The following is a 6,090-nucleotide window of genomic DNA, read 5'->3' as shown; positions in this document are numbered from 1 at the left end:
TAAGCAGATACACAATGATTAAGCAGATACACAATGGTCCAAATACGCACACAGAACAGAAACAACAAACCCCTTATAGCAAATCTGAAAATATTCATCACCAAATAATCCCATAAACATAGCTATAGACATAAAAGGTTAATCGAAGATTCAACATAGGAGGAGTAGGGTCCATTACCGAGTTCCCTTATGCTCTGGCGGTGTTGAGATGTAGCCTGAAACCACCTGGATGTGGTCATGAACCATCCTCAAACTTAGCTTTCCCTCACCGAGGCTGACCACTGTTGAAAAAGGGGATAAATGAATCCCTACCTTACTGCAATGACCACCGTGAGGATAGGAGACCCAATCCGAACCACCTTGAACCACCATATCTCACTGTGACCACCGCAAACCACCGTCATTGAGCCACCGCAAACCATCGTTATTGAGCCACCGCAAACCACAGTTCTGGAGCCACCGCAAATCACCGTTATTGCGCCACCGCAAACCACCGTCATTGAGCCACCGCAAACCACCATTATTAAGCCACCATAACCACTGAAGAGGGAGGAGAGGAAGAGATGACCTAACTGTGAGTAATCTCCTCGTTGAAGAATTGCCACCATCTGAATCGCAAGCCATGGTACATTATTTCTCTGCCAATTCCGCCATGGTCATATCGCTGAAATGAAGAAGAGAGGAGAAGAAGTTTAGGGATTAAGGATTTTAATCCTCTTTACTCTCCCAAATCACGCTTCTGCGTGAAACAGTAAGGAAATTCCCTTTTATTACTTTCCCTTCCAATTTGTTTCTTCATTGTATGCTTTATTTCATTTTTAGTCTTTATTTTTTTGTTTTGGTTTATTTACGCCAATACCAATGGTTGCAGGAAACTTTAGTTAAATAGGAAATATCTAATATACGTTATATATTATAATTATCTATTAGTATATGTATACATTAATCTAAATCTCATCAATGCTTATTTTTATAAAAAGGTTTAAAACTATCATTTAGCAATAAAAATCTAGTTAAGAGGAATTTGTTTTAAGGTAATAATAATTGGAAAACTATTCTACCAAGTAAATCTTATGGAGTTATTATAGTAAGGTCATGGTTCGAGTTGTCTCTAACTTCTCCGAAAATGAGAAGAAGGTCTACAACCAATACCGTCTCTAAGACTATTAACTCCATATATATACACATAATTAATAACCTTTGTCATTAAATTTTATATGTATAAATAATAAAAACTATTTTATCAAATTAATCATGGAATTTTTATAGTAAGGTTATGGTTCGAGTTGTCTCTAACTTCTCTGAAAACGAGAAGAAGGTCTACAACCAATGCTGTCTCTAAACTATTAATTCCTGATATATTTATAATTAATAAACTATTTTATTACTAAAATCCTATATCTATGAATAATCAGAAACTATTACCAAATAAATTTCATGTGATTTTTATAGTGAGATTATGGTTCGAGTCGTCTCTAACTCCTATAGAAATGAGGAGAATGTCTACGACCAACACCGTTCCTAAACTATTAGTCCCATCAAATCACAACCAACATATATTTTAAACAATTTCAAATTAAATAAACTACTATTTCTAAACCTATCGATATTTTCTAAATCACTAACAAATAACCAAAGTAGCTAAACATTTTTTAAACTAGAACTACGTAAGCCTTGATCCCCTTAATAGGGGTATGTAGGACCAATGTCAATATTGTCAGGCTCAATAATAAAAAATAAAAATATTTTGTTATGATAATTAATTAAATAAATAATTGTTAAGGGTATAAAAGTCCATGATATTAGCGAGGGTACCGTTTTAATACGGGCGGACGGGGTGCTAATACCTTCCCCGATCCGTAATCGACTCCCGAGCTCAGAATCTCTGCTTAAAGACCATATTATCCTAATTGGGCTTACTATAGAGTTTTCTACGTTTTAACCGCAAAAAACGTAGTGGCGACTCCAAATCAATTGGGAGAGGTAGAAATCGAGTTCGCCTCCTCCCAAGTCGTAGAGCCGGTCTTCCAACCGAAAATTGGGTCGCGACAGTAGAGATGTTAAAGCTTTGTACCCTCCTAGTTTGTTGAAATCTGTTTCCCTAGCTAAATTGTTTGAGGAGAAATATCACACTCTGCATAAAGCCAAGCAAACAACACTTCAACCAAGGCCTTCCATCCATTCGGGCTTCACCAACATTTCCTCTAAATTTCCCAGTTCACAACCAAAACTGGACCAACCACTCCAGGTAGGTAAACCGCAAATGTCAACCTTGTTGCTGACACCAGCCACTAAACCATCTTACCAATATCTAAGGAACCCAACTGTCAAAAAAATGTCTACGGCATAGATACAAGTAAGGAGGGATAAAAGTTTATGTTACTTTTATGATGAGAAATTCTACTACTCACACAAATGTCTAAATCAACAACATGTGATGATGTTGCAATTCTCTAATGAGGAGGCCAATATGACACCAATGGACGATATACCTGAACAGTCCATACATGCTCTACCTACGGGGGAACACCATCTGTCTTTGAATGCAATGAAAGGTGGTTTCGGTGTGGGTACTATCAGATTTTTTGGCCACATTAGTTAGCTTCCAGTTTAGATTTTATTGGATGGTGGTAGCTATGAGAGTTTCTTACAGCCTCGCATAGCACAATTCCTCAAATTACTAGTGGACTTGTACCTAGTTTTAGTGTTTTAATTGGGAATGGACAAACTATGCAAACATAAGGGTGGATTGAACAGTTGGCAGTAACTATGTTGAATCAAGATTTGGTGTTACCTGTATATTTACTACCAGTGGTGGGAGCATATTTGATATTGGGTTTCACTTGGCTAGCAACCTTGGGACCACATGTTGCTGATTATGCTGATCGGTCACTAATTTTTTTCAAAATGACAGTTTCATTACCTGGGAAGGAGAACATTGGGTTCAACCAACGCATGTTCACTTTCATCAATTCCGGAGAATGCAATTCACTGACTCAATTTATGAATGCTTTGCAATTCAATGCTTGCCATTGAAGGACTCTACTGAGGACACATAGATTTTTCAGAGGACATGGAACCTGAGTTAAGGGCACTATTACACAGGTTTAGTAGTGTATTCACAACTCCTACGGGTTTGCCACCAGTTCACGACCAAAACCATGCCATTGTTTTGCACGACGGGTCCAAACCAGTGAAGGTCCATCCCTATCGATACCCTCACATCCAGAAGGAGCAAATAGAAGTGATGGTGCAAGAAATGTTGGCTCAAGGCATTATTCAACATAGTACCAGTCCATTTTCTTCTCCTATTGTGTTAGTAAAAATAGGATGGAAAATAACGGTTTTGTATGGATTATCAGGCCTTGAATGCTATTACAATTAAAGATAGTTTTCTGATGCCGACAATAGATGAGTTACTTGATGAGTTATTTGGTGCCAAGTACTTCTCGAAGCTGGATTTACGGTCGGGTTATCATCAAATCCTTATACAACACAAGGATCACTATAAAACAACATTTCAGACCCATCATGGACATTTTGAATGGCTTGTCATGCAATTCGGCTTAACTAATGCCCCCACAACGTTTCAGAGCCTTATGAATAAAATTTTCCAACATGAGTTGTGAAAATGTGTCCTCATTTTCTTTGATGACATTTTGGTCTATAGTGCATCATGGCCGACTCACTTGGAACATCTGGCGGCCGTCTTACTCACTCTACAACAACATCAGTTATATGCATGTCTCTCTAAATGTTCTTTTGGTCAATCCGAGGTGGAGTATTTGGGTCATAAAGTGTCAGGAGTAAGGGTTGCAATGGATGAGGGTAAGGTTTGAGTTTTGGTTAAGTAGCCTCGTCCTACTAATGTCAAACAGGTCTGGGGGTTCCTTAGCCTCACGGGTTATTATCGACGACTTATCAAATCATATGCTTCATTGGCTAGTGCTTTAACTGATCAGTTGAAGAAAGACGGTTTCTGGTGAACTGATCAAATAGAAACAACCTTCCTCAACTTAAAAGCGACGATCACATCTGCACCAATGTTGGCATTGCCAAAATTTGCCCAACCTTTTACTTTGGAAACAGATGCGTCAGGCATAGGAGTGGGCGCCGTGTTGAGTCAGCAGAGCCATCCTATTTCATTTTTTCCTAGAAAATGTCCATAGAATGCAGCAACAGTCCGCTTATACTAGGAAATTGTTTGCCATCACCGAAACATTGACAAAATTTAGACATTATTTGTTGGGGCACAAATTCATCATTAAGATGGATCAAAAGAGTTTGAAGAGTTTAATGTATCAGTCCCTACACACTCCGGAATAGCAAGCTTGGCTTCACAAGTTCTTGGGGTATGACTTCACGATAGAGTTTAAACCGGGAAAGGACAATTTGGCTGTCGATGCCTTATCCCGAGCATTCTTTATAGCGTGGTCTGAGCCACAATCTTGATTTGTGGAGTAGTTAAGACAAGAAGTAATGGTTGGTGACACCTTGCTATCCATTATGCATCAAGGTCTCAATAATTCCCAAGTGCATTTGGCATACCGTAGTACAGAGGGGTTGTTGTATTGGAAAGATAGATTGGTGCTTCCACAACACAGTTCCTTGATTCAGGTCATCTTACAAGAGTACCATAGTTCCCCCATTGGAGGCCACGCTGGAATTGCATGCACTTTATCCCAGATTACAGCACAATTTTATTGGTCGAAGTTAAAAGAGGATGTCACGGCTTTTGTCCAACGTTGTGCTGTTAGCCAACAAGCTAAATCATCAAATTCTTTGCCAGCAGGATTTCTACAACCATCACCCATTCCAATGCAAGTTTAGAAAGATGTTGCTATGGACTTCATTACCGGTCTTCCTTCATTATGGGCTTCACTGTCATCATGGTAGTCATTGACCGTTTATCCAAATATGCACACTTTGTGGCTATGAAATCTGACTATACTAGTAAAAGCATGGCAGAGGCATTCATGACCAACATCGTCAAACTACACGGGGTTCCCTACTCCTTTGTGTCGGGTAAAGATAAGGTCTTTACTAGTTCTTTTTGGCAGCATCTGTTTAAACTCCAAGGCACTACTCTAGCTATGAGTTCGGCTTACCATTCATAGTCAGATGGCCAATCTGAAGTCCTTAACAAATGTTTGGAGATGTATTTACGCTGCTTTGCTGGGGATAATCCAAAATCCTGGTCCAAAGTGTTGACTTGGGAAGAATATTGGTACAATTCCACATTCCATACCAGCCTCAGAATGACCCCGTTCAAAGTCGTTTATGACAGGATACTCCTTAGTTAATCAGGCCTCCCTACAGCAATACTGATCCCGTAGAGGTAGTCACCCAATTGACTTCCAGAGATGTGTTGTTACAACAATTGAAGGCCAATTTGCATAAAGCCCAGCATCACATGAAGCTGCAGGCGGACAAGCATATGTGTGAGTTACAATTTAAGGTGGGAGATCTGATTTTGGTCAAGCTTCAACCTTATCGACAACACTCGGTGGCATTAAGGAAAAGTCACAAACTCTCTCTGTTATTTTGGTCCATTTGAAGTATTGGAGAAACTCGGTGATCGAGGCCGTACCCGATACAAATAATATAACAGTTAAAAATGTAGTACTAGGAAGTGACTCCTAGGTCGTTTCCCAAGGATTATCTTTGAAGCAAAGCTTCAAACACCTTATACTCACATACACACAAGGGGGATTTTGGTGTTGGATAGTATGAACATAAATCAAATTCAGAAACAATAGTTAAACAATGTAATAAAACGACTAAATCCCTTCAGTTCGTTTGTTCACAACTCAATCCTCGGTTTCAAAAGATTATTTTCAGATTCCAACCATTAACTTCCGAATTTGTTGAGAATCAATTAACTAAGCGATAATCAATTCAAAGTTCCAGAACTTTGACCTCTAACTAGGCGAAATTAGTATAAGCATGAAACAATTAACAAATTCACACGAAATAAGCATTCATGCACTAGAGAGAGTAAATCAACTAAGTGAAGATAAACTCAACCAACCAGTTTCTAAGCAATGGAATTAAGCAAACCATATTCAGAAATAAGATAGAAGAAATCAA

General features: G+C 38.8%; 1 long non-coding RNA gene across 1 annotated transcript in view; it reads right to left on the bottom strand.

The window, feature by feature from the left end:
- Positions 1 to 723, bottom strand: part of LOC109344854 — a 1,961-nt gene extending 1,238 nt beyond the window's left edge. Inside the window, exon 1 of the long non-coding RNA XR_002107348.1 lies at positions 179 to 723. This is a non-coding gene — a long non-coding RNA (uncharacterized LOC109344854). The remainder of the gene's footprint in view (positions 1 to 178) is intronic.

The sequence above is a fragment of the Lupinus angustifolius genome, chromosome LG04 (genome assembly GCF_001865875.1).
Source record: "Lupinus angustifolius cultivar Tanjil chromosome LG04, LupAngTanjil_v1.0, whole genome shotgun sequence".
NCBI classification, from domain to species: domain Eukaryota; kingdom Viridiplantae; phylum Streptophyta; class Magnoliopsida; order Fabales; family Fabaceae; genus Lupinus; species Lupinus angustifolius.
The sequence above is the reverse complement of the archived record's forward strand: the minus strand, read 5'-3'. Positions and strand labels throughout refer to the sequence as shown.